The 16,898-nt window shown below is 41.8% G+C and overlaps 1 long non-coding RNA gene across 1 annotated transcript; it reads left to right on the top strand.

Annotated features, from left to right (window-relative positions):
- The first annotated feature begins 10,150 nt into the window (after positions 1 to 10,150).
- Positions 10,151 to 16,558, top strand: Gm13274. Its single transcript, XR_390699.4, has 3 exons — positions 10,151 to 10,619; positions 11,906 to 12,004; positions 15,811 to 16,558. It is a non-coding gene; the product is annotated as a predicted gene 13274 (long non-coding RNA).
- Positions 16,559 to 16,898: the final 340 nt, after the last annotated feature.

Raw genomic sequence — 16,898 nt, 5'->3', positions numbered from 1 at the left:
GCTGAAGCCTGATCATAGAGGAGCTTGCCTGCAGATGGTGCTCTAGAGGGAGGCCACCTTCCCATTGAGCCTGGTTTTGGTGCAAAGAGTTTACTTAGAGCTCCTGGGCTCTGAGTGACTGACTGTTCTGAGCTGGAGGTTCCTTCTGAGGCCAGGTGCAGCAATGGATGTCTCTTTTTGCTTCACTTAGATGATAATCCCCTTCCTCCAGAGACACTGGAAATTATTTCTGTCCCCCAGTCACTGGTGTCCAGACACTCTTTTAAGCTCTCCTTACTAAGCCCAAGGTTTCCCTCTAATGTTGGCTCCGGCTCTGAGATGTCCTCCTATCTACTGACCTGTCTGTGCTGCAGCCCAGCATCACCCTTCCCGTCAGGAAGAGAATGGCAGTAAGTATAATCAAATGTAAAACCTCTCTTTCTTGCCTGATTTGTTTGAGATAGTTTTATGTACAGCTACTGCACTGAAGCTGTTTATCAGGTTTAGGAGTTCTCTGGTGGAGTTTTTGGGGTCACCTATATATACTATCATATCAACTGCAAATAGTGATATTTTGACTTCGTCCTTTCCAATTTGTATCCCCTTGATCTCCTTTTGTTGTCTAATTGCTCTGGCCTGGACTTCAAGTACTATATTGAATAGGTAAGGAGAAAGTGGGTAGCCTTGTCTAGTCCCTGATTTTAGTGTGATTGCTTCCAGCTTCTCACCATTTACTTTGATGTTGACTACTGGTTTGCTGTAGATTGCTTTTATCATGTTTAGGTATGGGCCTTGAATTCCTGATCTTTCCAAGACTTTTATCATGAATGGGTGTTGGATTTTGTCAAATGCTTTCTCAGCATCTACCCAGATGATCATGTGGTTTTTGTCTTTGAGTTTGCTTATATAGTGGATTACGTTGATGGATTTCCGTATACTAAACCATCCCTGTATCCCTGGGATGAAACCTACTTGGTCAGGATGCATGATTGTTTTGATGTGTTCTTGGATTCGGTTAGCGAGAACTTTATTGAGGATTTTTGCATCAATATTCATAAGGGAAAATGGTCTGAAGTTCTCTATCTTTGCTGGTTCTTTCTGTGGTTTAGGTATCAGAGTAATTGTGGCTTCATAGAATGAATTGGGTAGAGTACCTTCTGCTTCTAATTTGTGGAATAGTTTGAGAAGAACTGGAATTAGATCTTCTCTGAAGGTCTGATAGAACTCTGCACTAAACCCCTCTGGTTCTGGGCTTTTTTTGGTTGGGAGACTATTAATGACTGTTTCTATTTCTTTAGGGGGTATAGGAGTGTTTAGGTTATTTATCTGATCTTGATTTAACTTTGGTACCTGGTATTGAAAGACCCACAACGTGAGGACTTCCCCACGTTCTGACTCATGAGAGGCAACACCCCAAATCACCCACAAGAAACAGTCTTGCTGCAAACTGCAAGAGGATTTTTATTCAAGAGCACTCTCGGGCTTATGGTCATACACCACGCAGGGGTAGAGGACCTTTGCGCCCCGAGTAGCTGGATAAGGGGGTATTTAAAAGAAGAAACCACAACTCAAGGAGGTGGGAAGGTGGTTGTTGGAAAATACCAAAAATACCAGTTAAGAGTCACAAGGAAGTGCAAAGTTACAAGAGTCCTGAGGAATACCTGGTAATTGTGAGGGTTATTTCTCAAGACAGTTTCCAAGAGCCCCTAACAATAGCACATTTGCATAGCATGTTCCTGCAATGGGCAGGGTGACTTTCTTTGAATGAGCACTCTTTGAACCCAGGAAGCGGGTGGGTGGAGGAATGTCGCTATCTGTTTTATGATTAGCATACCTTCACAAAGGCCACATTCCCAAGCCTGGGCCTAAAGGCCTAGAATTTTGTTTTTACTTTGTTATACTTTCAGTATCTGTCTAGAAATTTTTCCATTTCATCCAGGTTTTCCAGTTTTGTTGAGTATAGCCTTTTGTAGAAGGATCTGATGGTGTTTTAGATTTCTTCAGGATCTGTTGTTATGTCTCCTTTTTCATTTCTGATTTTGTCAATTAGGATGCTGCCCTGTGCCCTCTAGTGAGTCTGGCTAAGGGTTTATCTATCTTGTTGATTTTCTCAAAGAACCAGCTCCTCATTTGGTTGATTCTTTGAATAGTTCTTCTTGTTTCCACTTGGTTGATTTCGCCCCTGAGTTTGATTATTTCCTGCCATCTACTCCTCTTGCATGAATTTGCTTCCTTTTGTTCTAGAGCTTTTGGGTATGTTGTCAAGCTGCTAGTGTATGCTCTCTCTAGTTTCTTTTTGGAGGCACTCAGAGCTATGAGTTTTCCTCTTAGAAATGCTTTCATTGTATCCCATAGGTTTGGGTATGCTGTGGCTTCATTTTCATTAAACTCTAAAAAGTCTTTAATTTCTTTATTTCTTCCTTGACCAAGTTATCATTGAGTAGAGTATTGTTCAGCTTCCACATGTATGTGGGTTGTCTATTATTTATGTTGTTATTGAAGATCAACCTTATTCCTTGGTGATCTGATAGGATTCATGGGATTATTTAAATATTTTTGTATCTGCTGAGGCCTGTTTGGTGACCAATTATATGTTCAATTTTGGAGAAGGTACCATGAGGTGCTGAGAAAATGGTATATACTTTTATTTTTGGATGAAATATTCTATGATATCTGTTAAATCCATTTGTTTCATAACTTCTGTTAGTTTCACCGTGTCTCTGTTTAGTTTTTGTTTTTAGGATCTGTCCATTGATGAGAGTGTTGAAGTTTCCCACTACTATTGTGTGAGGTGTAATGTGTGCTTTGAGTTTTAGCAAAGTTTCTTTAATGAATCTGGATGTCCTTGCATTTAGAGCATAGATGTTCAGATGTTCATAGAATCCATCTTGGTAAATTTTACCTTTGATGAGTAAGAAGTGCCCCTCCTTATCTTTTTTGAGAACTTTAGGTTGAATGTCGATTTTATTTGGTGTTAGAATGGCTATTCCAGCTTGTTTCTTGGGACCATTTACTTGGAAAATTGTTTTCCAGCCTTTTACTCTAAGATACTGTCTGTCTTTGTCCCTGAGGTGGGTTTCATGTATGCAGCAAAATGTTGGGTCCTGTTTACCTAACCAGTCTTTTAAGTCTCTGTCTTTTTATTGGGGAATTGAGTCCATTGATATTAAGAGATATTAAGGAAAAGTTGTTCTTGCTTCCTGTTATTTTTGTTGTTAGAGTTGGAATTCTGTTCATGTGGCTATCTTCTTTAGGTTTGTTGAAAAATTACTTTCTTGCTTTTTCTTGAGCTTAGTTTCCCACATTGTGTTGAAGTTTTCCCTTTATTATCCTTTGAAGGGCTAGATTTGTAGAAAGATATGATGTAAATTTGGTTTTGTCATGGAATACCTTAGTTTCTCCATCTATAGTAATTGAGAGTTTTGCTGGGTATAGTAGCCTGTACTGGCATTTGTGTTCTCTTAGGGTCTGTATGACATCTGCCTAGGATCTTCTGGCTTTCCTAGTCTGGGGGGAGAAGTCAGGTGAAATTCTGATAGGTCTGCCTTTATATGTTACTTGACCTTTTTCCCTTGCTCCTTTTTACATTTTTTCTTTGTTTTGTGCATTTGGTGTTTTGAATATTATGTGATGGGAGGAATTACTTTTCTGGTCCAAACTATTTGGAGTTCTGTAGGCTTCTTGTATGTTCGTGGGCATCTCTTTCTTTAGGTTGGGGAATTTTCTTCTATAATTTTGTTGAAGACATTTACTGGCCCTTTAAGTTGGAAATCTTCTTTCTCTTCTATACCTATTCTCCTTAGGTTTGGTCTTCTCATTGTGTCCTGCATTTCCTGGATGTTTTGTGTTAGGATCTTTTTGCATTTCACATTTTCTTTCACTGTTGTGCCGATGTTCTCTATGGAATCTTCTGCACCTGTGATTCTCTCTTCTATCTCTTGTATTCTGTTGGTTATGCTTGCATCATTGACTCCTGGCTTCTTTTCTAGGTTTTCTATTTTCAGAGTGGTCTCCCCTTGTGATTTCTTTATTGTTTATATTTCCATTTTTAGATCCTGGATTGTTTTATTCATTTCTTTCACCTGATTGGATGTGTTCTCCTGTATTTCTTTAAGGGAGTTATTTATTTCCTTATAGTCCTACATCATCATCGTGAGAAGTTACTTTAGATCCATGTCTTGCTTTTTTGGTGTGATGGTGTATCCAGGACTTGCTACAATGAGAGAGTTTGGTTCTGATGATGCCAAGTATCCTTTGTTTCTGTTGCTTTCGTTCTTATGCTTGCCTCCTGACATCTGATTATCTCAAGTGCTTCCTGCCTCAATATATCTGATTGAATCTGTCCTTCCTGTAATCCTGGTTGATTCAGGACTCCTGAGAGTTCAGCTTTCTCTGTGATACTGTGATTCCAGGATCTTGTGAACCTGAGATTCTGGGTGTGTCAGAATTCTTGGCAGTCAAGCTTCCTCTGAGATCCTGAGATCCTGGTGTGACCAACCTTCTGGGATCCTGGAATCCTAAGATCCTGGGCGTGTTACAGCACCTGGAAGTGGTGTCTCCTCTGGGGAACATGGGGCTGTCTGCTGTGTTTGAAACCAAGGTATACCAGCACTGACCAGAAGGACCCTGAGCCACTGATGAGGCAGGGCTCCTGTGTCCCTTGCTCCTGCTGTCACAGGCCCTTCACGATTGATTTGGAACAGATGTTGCATTCACTCGCCAGTGATCCTAAGATCCTGGGCGTGCTAGAGTGCCTGTGGCATGGAGAGTCCTCTGAGAACTGTGGGACCATCTGCCGAGTTCTTGCCTAATGTGGCCCAGAGCTGGCGCTGACCAAAAGGGACCCGAACCCCTGGTCTGGCAGGTTTCCTGTGTCCCTATTCCTGCTTTTTGCCTGTTGTCTGGACACTTTCCAAAGTTGTTATGTGTAACTATTACACATGTATAAATTTAACATGTACAAATCACTGAGACTTAAACTCTGGATCCTTTCTGTTCAGGGTAAAATAAGTTTTTAGTATATAGATAATACCAGCTCATTATTGACTCTACTTCCTGCCCTTATTACCATGTCTATAATGAAGATTTGAGTCTTTATCTTTACCCATGGCATTTGCGAATAATTCTAGAACCATTCACCCTATTGGTAGCCATATCTCTGTAATTTTGTGATTCAATGGGTGCCTTATGATAATCAGTAATTTTTTCTTCTTATGTATATTTTATGCATTAAATTTTTGTGAGGCACGAGGAAGGAGAGCTGAATGCCAGCCTCAGGTGTACAGTATCTTCAAGAAAAACATGCGGTGTGTGATTCCCTGTGAGAACAAGAGAAGGTCAGGGGGAGACAAAAAGGGAAGAGAAAATAAGGAAAGGAAAGGAAAGACTGAAGGAACAGCCAAAGAATCAAGTACTAGCATGAGATGTCAAATCAGTCCAGGAGAAACATTTTAAGACAATCTCTCATGACACTTCTGTTTGAGTCTTTGTTTCATCCTGTTTTGTTTTGTTTTGTTTTGTTTTTTTTAAATCAGGCCACATCTTGACTGTGCTTATGAGATTCTGTGATCCTACAAATAACTTTCCTTGTAAGTCAGATCAGAAGGACCCACATTTCCTTAGTGGGGTGCATTTTCCTTTGAGGTTAAGTGTGGGATGAAAGTTCACTGACATTAGATGTTTGTTGCAAGTACCCCTTAATATTGTCTCCTGTTAAATGGACTGAAGCTGTCAGACATAAGTTGACTACTTGATTGACAGCTGTCAAACCCTTCCCCTAGCCATCCATTATAGGAGCAGATGCCAGGTAGCAGAACTGAATGAGTCCTCTATCTTCAGCAGACACAAATCTGCAAATGGCAGTTGGGACCATTGCTATTGCTTCCACAGTTCTGAGGCAAGGAGGGATGTAAATGATGTTGCTGTCACTCCTTAAGCACCATCTGGGTGGCCCAAGCACAGCCTCAGCCTTGCCATTCTTCACGGGAGGCAGAAGCTGCCCATCAAGCAACTGATTCTTCAACAATTCTTCCAGTTTTCCTCAAGACAATCATCAATTTAAAACAACAGGGGGATTCTGACCCAGTCCAGGGAGTGCTTCGCTGCATTTGTTGCAGGATATTTGATTACACTGTGAACCCTGAGATCACGTTATTTGCTTAAAATGTTGTTTCTAGTTGTGGCGTGGCTCAGTCTTAACACATACCTTTAATCTGTCTGTCTGGAATACAGACATGCTCTTATACACACCTTTAATCCCAAATAATGAAGGTAAAGTTAGTTTGTGGATGCAACCACCCATGTTTGAAAGTGGTGTCTAATTGAGAGGCAGACAAAGGGATGAATCAGAGAAAGCATCCATTCTTTAAGTTTGGCTGGATGTCCAGAAAGACTGGAGAGGCTCAGAAGCAGCCAGAGCCTCCAGCCCAGAGCAAGGAAAGATGCAGGAGCCTCTGAGACAGCGAATCACAGTAAGCCACCCGCAAAAGACAATTTGAGTTATATAGGACTATAGTGCACTAAAAAAATGGGAAACTCCATTTCTGATCCCTTAACAACAAGGAATGGACTTGAGGGGATAGAAATGAGAGGCCAAAGCTTTTAAGTTCAGACTCCATTTTAGAGAACCTGACCTAAGTGTGAACTCAGGTAATCTAACAGGCTGGCACCTAGCATGGCACCAAGCTGCCCCCCAACAAAACCTGAGCCTAGCTCCAGTATCTAAGCCAATTCCCAACAAGACCAGTATTTCTAGGTTACACCCTCAACAAGACCAGTGTCTCCAAGTTATTCCCCCAACAAACCTGCACCCCCAGGTTATAAGCCCACCCCGCTGCCTAATGACCACCAATGCAGAGGGGAGCAGAAGTTAAGTTTATGATGTGACTCCCAGCACCAGCTGATTATGTTAAAGGACACAGGAGCTTTCCAATTAGATGCTTGCACATGTAATCCCTGCTTGCTGCTTACTATAAAGCCTTGCCCCATAGACATTCGGGGATTCCCTACCACAGAAACTGTCCTTCATGAAGTGTTGGGGGGGGGGGAAACATGGTGAGATAGCTTGAATGGAGTAAACACCCTGCTGTGACCCTGAGTTGCATCAGATTGGCTCCTGTGTGTGTTTTGGAGGATCACTAATATTTCCCTGGCACATTACTTGAAAAAGCCACTGTAGTACTTACTGCAGCTGTGACCATCAGAGTAAATCCCTCTCTACTTTGAATAGTAATTTTACATATTTCCTCTCAAGAAAGATTGAAAAAAAAATAGCTGTAGCACAAGGAAAAAAAAGCTATGTCTATAGAAAGGCTTGAGAAACAAAAGACAGAGAAAATAAGAGAACAGAAAATGATTAATTATGAACCTATCAAGGATAGGTTGAGGATCAAGATAGATTGCCCATTGCCAGTGAGTAAGAAGCCCAGCTATCAGGGATGGAGAGTTTCTAACTCCTAAGGAGTTATGTAGAACTAAGAGCTGAGGGTCCCAACACCCCAAGCTCAGAGCTGTAACATTAGCAGCTGGGTGTTGAGCGACTGGCACTCTAGACCTATAAGCCTGAAAGCAGAGGGTCCTAAGTCCCTGAGCTTGGTGTGCCTGATGCTAAGGGAGTTTTGTTTTGCTTGGTTATCTTTTCCATCAAAATAAAGCAACGTGTTCCCCCCCCTCTCTCTCTCTCCTCTCTCTCTCTCTCTCTCTCTCTCTCTCTCTCTCTCTCTCTCTCTCTCTCTCTCTCTCTCTCTCTCTTTTGCAAAGTGTTCTCAATTGGTGGTGCTTGCATTTGAAGACTTGGCTCCTGTCAGGAGCTAAAATAGAAACTAAAAACTAGCAGGTGATCTTCCTGAGATGAGTCTGCTTTGGATTAAAGTCTATGACAGATTTGCTCTGGTAGGCCAAGCCCAGGAGAAATCCACTTTAGAGAAGATTCCTGCTATTAATATGATATATATATATATATATATATATATATCATCCCTTTGAGCAGATCTCTGTAGAACAATGAAGATGTACTGTCTGGTAGTGATGTTATATAATAATTCTATAGAATTCCTGATTTGATTCAAATAATTTTAGGAAGAAAGTTTTTAGAGATGTTGCTAGAAAGATGTGGTAAATTTAGAATCGAAAATAGAATGTGCCCACTCCTCAGAGTAGTGAGTAAAGGCTTCATGATAAGAAATACAATGAGCTTTTGTAATCATACTAAAATGAGAAATAGACTTGGGACAAATTTAAGGAATGTGTTTAAGGAAAAACATTTAAGTCCAAGGATAAAGCCACAGGTGTGCACTATGATAAGGCAAGGCTATGAAAAACCTGTTGCTTTGAACATTTAATGATTATATTATAGTGAAACACTGCTTTGAACTTAGTTTCAGCATCCTTCTGCAACTACCATTTTATGCAACATTTTATCTCTGAGGTAATTTTCTAAAGAACTTTTTGTCCAAGGTAGTATTAAAAAGACCAGAGAAAAGAAATAAAGTTGTTGGTTGAATGGATTGTCTTGGTGAGCTTTGTCCCATCCGTCCATCCATCCGTCCATCCGTCCATCCGTCCATCCGTCCATCTGTCCATCCGTCCATCTGTCCATCCGTCCATCTGTCCATCCGTCCATGTATATGTTTGTGTGTAGGTATGTGTGTATGTCTGTAAGCATGCATGAATACTTGTAGCGTTGATTGTGACAGGCAGTCAGGCCCAGCCAGAGTGTGGGGATATGAATGTTTGAATATATATGTGCCTGTGCATATTTGCCTGTTTACAGCATCTTAATTCTTTTCCTTCCCTTCCTTTCTGGTTCACAAAGAGTTAACAAGCTTATCCAGAGAGGCTTCTGGCTGACTCACCAGAGAAAGGAGCACCAACAATAAAATCTTTTCACTTCATCCCCTGCTGTTTTATGATGAGGTGCTAAACAGTTTCTCCCCTCAGAGGAACTCAGAGAAGGCTGGTCAGCTACTGAAGCATAGCGACTTAGATGTAAGATGGATAAGTGTTTTATTATTATACATCAACCCTAAATAGCTCCTAAGACCAGTCTTACCTCTACTGACTGCTCTTCCCCCTCTGCTGCCTCAAGAAGAACCAAACAAAGAAGTGCCGCTGGGGACTGCCCCACCCCCACCCCAGGTAGGCTCTTAGGAAAGAAATAGAAATTTGCAGTACAAAGTGCTTTAGCCTTCTTTCTTTCCAGTTCTCCTATGATTCTTTGGACTCTTTTGTCATCCACAGTGGAGACACTGATGGCCCTGCCCTGTCTCTATGGAAAATTGTGCAGTCAACAAACATTTTGATATTCTGATTAGGATGACCAAAATAAATGACTCAGTGCTGTTCATTGGTATTATTCTGTCTCCTGAAAGCAATTCCAGCTGATGTGTTAGTCATCTCTATATGCACTGGGCTCTTAGGATACTTTTTCTCTTACTATGGCATTTACTTCAATTTCTGGCAGCTCAGTTTCCTTTTTCTGATGCTGTCTCCTCTGAACAGGGAAGTATGTATACAGATACATATCACCTCCTGCTGCAGACTGGCCTCAGTAGGGCCCCACTCAATCCACAGGAGAACTCGGGGTTCTGGACAGGTGGGCAAAGAGTTGGCGAGAAATGACAAATAAATACAGACACGAGGGAGTGTGCTGTATCTGAATGTAATGTCAAATCAAGCATCAAACTTTTTATACAGAAGAAAATAGGGAAGTTAGGTACAAATGAGGTTACCAGATACTTAATGACTCTTACACAAAACAGAGGAATGCAAACACAAAGACTAGCAGGAACTGGGCAATAAAACAACTGAGACAAAGTCAGCTCTATCTAAGGTCAGCTATATTCTTAGAAGCCAGGTGTGAGGTCTTTACACTCCCAGGCCAAGGACTTTCATGTCCAAGCCATAGTTCTAATTAGGGAGTTCCACTCTAGCTAACCTTCTCATGAATAATGCAATACTCCAGTTCCTCCTTAAACCACAGCCGGATCTACTTCCTAAACCATTGTAAATTGCTGTATATGGGAGCGACTTGGCTTTTATTCTAAGTGATAGTGTGGGGGAACTTTCTACTAATAAGTAATGTAGTCTGCCATAGATAACTATAATAAGAATTCTAAACTTACTTTGCTAAGCTTGCCCTGAGATTTCTAACTCTATGTAGTAGATAGTAATGCCTAATTTCTTTCACGGTCTCTCTTACAATACTAGAGGCAATTCTACATGTCACTGAGCCTGTCAAGCAAGTCACTACTGGAGTGGATGTAGCAAGCTCCTGGATTCCTTTCCAGTTCATTAGGTTTAGTCATTTGGGCAGAGCTCTGTTAATTTACTGTATTTCTGTGCTCCTTGGGACATCCTTGATATTCACAAGATGGGTTTTGAAGCTCAGCATCGTTAAGGGCAGAAGCTTGGTCACAATCACAATGTCATCACTGACCTTAGTAAGCCTCAGTTGCTCCCAGACAGTACAGCATTATGATCTTATGGCCCCACCCACAGGCATCTCGGTGCATAGCCTGCCCTTCTGTACTGCCTTCATTAATGGAGCTCTGACACCTCTAGGGATGAAGTGGCTCTGCTATATTGTGGGACTTGTGGGAACTGGCTGGCACACAGTGGATCTCTTCCTTAGCTACCTCCTGGTATGTTGGACCCTCACATTTCGTTCTCTGATACTTTATGTCTCTAGCAAGTTATTAACTTTGGAATATGAGTGAGAATATGGTGGTGGAAAATTTCAAGAAAAGATAACAGAACAGGGCCAAATCCCAGAACTTTTATGCCAATAATTAATAATAATAATAATTAATAACTAAAAGCAAGTTACATTAAAAGGGAAATAGCAAGCAGACACCTGAAGGTTATCACAGAGAGAAGCAGTGGAGAGATGAGATGCTTGTTTCCATTTTCTTAAACTGGTCCCTGGGATAGAAGAAAATGCAAAGGTCAAAACCCATTTGATGCAGACCTTAGTTTCCTAACTCCCGAATGTGGAGAGAAGCAATTTTAAAGTGTCATCTGTAACCCAGGATGGAGTGATGCCTCCTATACTGCAGCCACTCCTTACCCAAACTATCCTCACAGATGTAGATTTCTTGGTTAATTCCTCAATTAGAGTATCACAGCTATTTCCTTCATTCCTCTTACCACATCCACCAATTGGCAATCATCCCCTTCTCTGAAATTCCTTATGTCTGTCTGTTTATATTTTCTTCTTTTGTGAAAAGAGGCAGATGTGGAAAGAATGCAAAGTCACTATTCAAGACGAATCGAGAATTTTCTCTGGACTATGAAGTCAAACAACACATTCTGACAATAGTAATCAATTTCTAAAATTGGCAGCTTACACTTAAGAATGGATGTGCCATCAGTTGTATTTCCTACCCTCCCATGCAGGTCCATGCTTAGATTGCCAGGCTGTCCTGCTCCTAGTGTGTGCTCAGTGCTTATGCAGTTGGGCAGAGCAAGCTTGAACCCAGGAGCACGGGTTGCCACTTTCTTTATGAGGCTGCCCATCACTGAAAGTGTGCTGTCCTTGAATCCAAATGTTCTTTCTCCAAGATGGGAAAGCCAAAGGCACAGCTCTGCCCAATAATAGGGCTATTTTTTCTCCCCTCAAGGAAGAGCTCATTTAACCATGGAGAAAAGTCTGCCAGGAGATGGAGTTCTGCACAGACTAGAAAATCACTGGGGGTTTTGCACTTCTTACCCACCAGGTGTCTCTCATCCCTTAGGAGGATCTTATTGGATGCTAGTGTGAAGTGACTAGAAAATCTATTTGCCACAATGTCCATTGCATTACTTCATAACAAGGGCAATTGCTTGTTTCCAAAAATACTGAATGTTGACTAGGAAATGGGAGTAGTCTTTCATATATGGAAATTCTGAAAGAAAAAAAAAAGCCACAACTTTCAACTTTTGCTTTCAGTTGGTGGTTGTGTATATCTAAACGGAAAATGACAGCCAGAAAACACCACGAGAAAGAAAGCAGCTGCTCTAACGAGGAGAGCAGGTTGATGTGGAGCGGGTGAGAAGGGAACCGTGGGGATTTCTGCACAGGGCTAGAGGCTATTGCGATCGAAGGGGAAGAATGATACCCAAGAACACAGCAGAGCCAGCTTCCATGGAGTGGATGCTATAGTTTGCACGCAAAATGCACTCCAAAGGCCTTGGTGCCCTGGGTGCTGGTTCTGTGTAGTGCTGTGGGCCTTCAAAAGTGGCAGACTCTTAGATCATGGCTGGAGAATATGCTGTTCATTCCATGGGCATTGTGGGATGAGGATTCCTATCCCCCTCCCCCTTTCTTCCTGTCTTCTTGTTCTTCTTCCCCCTGCTCTTTAGACCCCTTCCCCTCCCTCTTTCTTTCCCCACTTTCTTTCCTGCCCCCCCCCACACGCCATGCCTCTCATGTTCCTTAATGGAGATATGAGATCCAGCTCTGACACATGCTCCTGTCAACATGTTTATAGTTTTTCTTTCAAAGTACAATCCTCCTCCTTAGGCTGATTACTAAGGCCCAGCTATCAAAGGCCTCCTTTGACTCACCTAACTAACATGTCTAATTAAAATTAAACACCTCATCCTAATACAGGGTTTCTATCTTTTTCTACCCCCCCCCTTCTAACCCTCCATTTTTCTATGTGCCATATCTTTCTCTATCCAGAGGCAGTCCTTTGTTCCCCCTCCCCTCTGGGACAAATGCCCCTCTTCTTTGATCCCTGTCTCCTTTGTTCCTTTCCCCTTCTCCTCTCTTTGTCCCTTATCCCTGCCCTCTGTCCTTCTAAGGCAAATAAATATCCTATTTGCTGAGAACTTTTTTTTTTTTGTTTGTTTTTTCAAGACAGGGTTTCTCTGTATAGCTCTGGCTGTCCTGGAACTCACTTTGTAGACCAGACTGGCCTCGAACTCAGAAATCCGCCTGCCTCTGCCTTCCAAGTGCTGGGATTAAAGGCGTGCGCCACCACCACCCGGCTTGCTGAGAACTTTTTTGGAGGTATTTGAGCTGACTTCGAAGTTCCCTACACAGAAGATGGACCCATGTGACTTGGATCCATCCCTGTGTCGTTATATTTGAATCCAAATCTTTTCCTGTGGCTTAGCCTGTGTTACTTGAAGGTACTTGATTTTTATCTCACATCTATAAATTATATAGTCTCCTCTCCCCTCCTTGCTTCCTCTAACTTCTAAAAGCTCATTTAGTCATTCTTCCTCCTTTGTGGGAGAAAACAGAGAAGTCGCCTTCTTTTACCCACTCCTCACATCCTGTGCCTACCCGTTTTTTAACAGTCAAAGGTGGAAGTTCCATACATAGCAATGCTGGGTGCCACTTGGAACTTTCTACATATGCGTATGCGCTGAGATGTGATAGGAAAGAAGAGGCAGACTTCCTTCCAGGCAGTGGGGAGGAAAATATCCCACTCTTATCCCACCTGGATCACTAACAAAAGCTGGAGTCCAGTGGCCAGGAGTTCTATGGGTTTTTTTGTTGGTTTTTTTTTTTTTTTTTTTTTTTGGTTTTTTGGTTTTTCGAGACAGGGTTTCTCTGTATAGCCCTGGCTGTCCTGGAACTCACTCTGTAGACCAGACTGGCCTCAAACTCAGAAATCTGCCTGCCTCTGCCTCCCGAGTGCTGGGATTAAAGGCGTGCGCCACCACGCCCAGCTTGAGTTTTATGTTTCTTATGGTCTGAAGCATGCCACATGAACATAGGAAAGGAGATGAGGCAATCTGTTTTACTCTCCCTGACCCCCTAAAGCCACCTTTCCAGTTTTTATTGGGGATAGAATGTGCCTTACTAGAGATGGATAGGCAGACTTTTCATCACCCTTTGGGTGCTAGGCCTTAATACTTTAAGCATTAGAGTCTAGCCTTTTAAGATTCATTTCCGGATAGTGGTTTATTTTCCATTATGATCCTAGATGCTCAATAGGGAAGCATTGGCTCTATGGGTCTCACAGAACCTGGCCTATCCCATGCCAGGACTAAGTACTGCTCAGAGTAATTAGAGTGCAGAGGAAAGACTGAATGGTTCAGAGGCATGACCGAGGTCTTAGTTAGAATTTCTCTTTCTAAAGACACCAAATGTTTGCCTAATCTAAATTTAATTGTACTCTGGAGATAGCATTATTAGAATTAATGCACTTTGAATATGGGGTATCTTCCCAAATATGAATCCCCCAAACTAGGACTGTGGTGTGTCAGAAATGTCACAGTCACCTCTCCCTGCCCTTCTAACAGCATCTTGTTCTATAAGCTAAAGCCAGTTCTCAAGGAGCTAAGTGACCCAGTCTCATAATTCAAAGTCAGAGGATCCTTTATCTTTCCCTGCAGGCGACAAAGACAAAACACCCCAGTCCTTTAGGAAATATGGATATATGTGTGATGGGATAGCAAATAACATTATTATGAAAATCAGAGTTCGTTTCTCTGGAGGATGGAATATTGAGGAATATCAGTGCCTCTAACTGTGGCAAAAATGATTGTGAGAGATTCCCTCAACAGATTACTGAAGAGGGCCTCCTGACTCAGAGAAAGGTCAAGCTCTAGCAGCTCACAGGGCAACCTGATGGGCCTGGTACCCAAGGCCACCTGGTGGGGCCTGGCAGAGGGGATAGAGATCCCTCGGGGGACATTAAAATGCCATTCAGTGAAATCAGAGGAGTTGGAGGTAATAGCTGATAGTCATATGCTTTCATACATTTTTATAGTTATCTGTTTTCTTATTGTTGCCAGGGCCACTGAAGGGGTTGGGAAACCAGAGGGAGATTTAGGCACAAAACAGTCTGGGGGTCACTGTCTTCTCTATTTTACAAATGATGGCGATCAATTGCTGAGATCGAATGCTGAGGCCAGCTGGGTCTGGTGAATTACATAATCCCTTCGCTCTCATGCAGACGTTCTCAACTTCCTAAGGCTGTGACCCTTTAATACAGTCCCTCGTGTTGTGGTGACCCCATCCATAAAACTATTTCATTGCTCCTTCATAACTGTAACTTTGCCACTGTTGTGAATCATAATGTAAATAACTGATATTCAGTAGTATTTCTTATATGTGACCCACAAGTGGAGATAGCGCTAGTGGTTGATAGTAAACTTTCAGTATCCCAGATTGGTCTTGTCTCTATACTGATGATTTAGATGCTACCTTCCAACTCCTTGAGGAAGCCCAGGAACTCGACTCCACAGTGTTGGTTGTAGCTAGTTTAGTAGTGACCTGGGCAGATGTAAGAAAATGAGAGGAGATTAGGAGTGAGGCTCAGAGTTAGCGCAGAGGTTCTTTGTAAACTCATGTTCTAGCAAGGATACTTGTGCATCACTGTGACCAGATACCTGATGTAAACAATTTAAAGGAGCAAGATTTATTGAGGCTCATGGTTTCAAAGGACTCAGTGCATGGTCACTTGGGCAGAACGTGTGAGTGACAAACACATGTAGTGCAGGACTGGTTCACCTCGTGGTGGACAAGAAGCAAAGAGCAGAATTCCGGTACTAAGACTTATTTTTCCAACCCCCAATCTCATCTCAGTTCCCAGCCTATGGGATGGTGCCACCTACACTTGGGGAGTCTTACTGTTTTCATTTCATCTTCCTTGAAATGCCTTACAGACATACCCAGAGGTGTGTCTCGTTAATCCACGTGATTCTAAACCCATTCAGATTGACAGTGAAGAGCAGCCATGATGCGTAAAGGAAATTGCGACATGCACTCAGATGCTGTCAACACACATTCAGGGACACTGCTATTCTGGATCTATTTAACATTTAAAAATCCATGTTTGTATGTAAATATCATGCTATTCTTTTTGACCAAAACAAAATGATATTGTTATACAGGTAATTCCCGGGAATATGTCTTCACACCTAGAAGTCAGACCACCCTGGGTTGCTGAGATGCAGGAGCTCGCCCAGCAGCTTCACAGTGTCCAGGGGCTTTTTCTAGAAAAAAAATGTTGTGACTGAACCTCCATTGTATTTGCTTTTATTTGTAGCACACATATGTATAGCACCTAAAACATGATGCTAGAAATAAACATCTGTATTAGAAACTTCTAAACAAATAAGTAAATCTGTTCTTAAACCTCTTGTAATTACACTAATAATTTGCCAATACAAATATACTGATGCTGTGCTGGAGATGGAGCTCAGGAGTTCAGAGCAGTGGTTGGTTTTTCAGGAGATGAGGGTTAGACTCCCAGAATCCAACCATCTGTTAACTCAAGCCCCAGGGGTTCTGGCGCCCTCTTCTGACCTCTGTGGGTATTGCACCCATGCCGTGCCCAAGCATACATGAAGCAAAACATCTGTATAAAATAAATAAATCTAAAAATACATACTTAAGTGTTATAAAAAAATCAGCACTAATGTTTCAACACTATGAGGATGAAAAAGTATTTCCATTTTCTTTCAAGGTATTTTTAATTCCAAATTTGGATTAAATATTCTTTGTATAAATTATATAGATGGAAAATGTACCTTTTTCTTGTACACCTAGCACCAGGACACAGGAAAATTTTTATTTTGAAATTAAAAAATAAAACATGATTAGCTGGGGGCATTTGTGTTCCGGAATGCGTTTTTCTTACTCTACATGAAGTCTCTAATTCCCACCAATACATCTTAACTGCAGTTATATACCAGAGCCACCCACAGAGCAAGGTAACACGGACTGTGTTGCTTGTACACACTTTATTCTGATTCAATAAATTTGTTAAATGGCTCTAGAGCCAGCAGTACTGACAGATTCTGAAATGGTTCTTTGTAATCAACTGGTATAATTGGTGGGGCTTAACAGAGGTGACAGTCTCCTTGAGGTTGCTAATCTCACAGGACTCCTTGATTCCTGGAAGATGTAGTGAGCACCCCTCATAGGTGATGACATACTAATCACTCCTACTGACAAGATCTAGAAGCACCTGTGAAAC

Source organism: Mus musculus, chromosome 4 (genome assembly GCF_000001635.26).
Source record: "Mus musculus strain C57BL/6J chromosome 4, GRCm38.p6 C57BL/6J".
NCBI classification, from domain to species: domain Eukaryota; kingdom Metazoa; phylum Chordata; class Mammalia; order Rodentia; family Muridae; genus Mus; species Mus musculus.
This window is presented reverse-complemented; position numbering and strand designations above follow the sequence as displayed.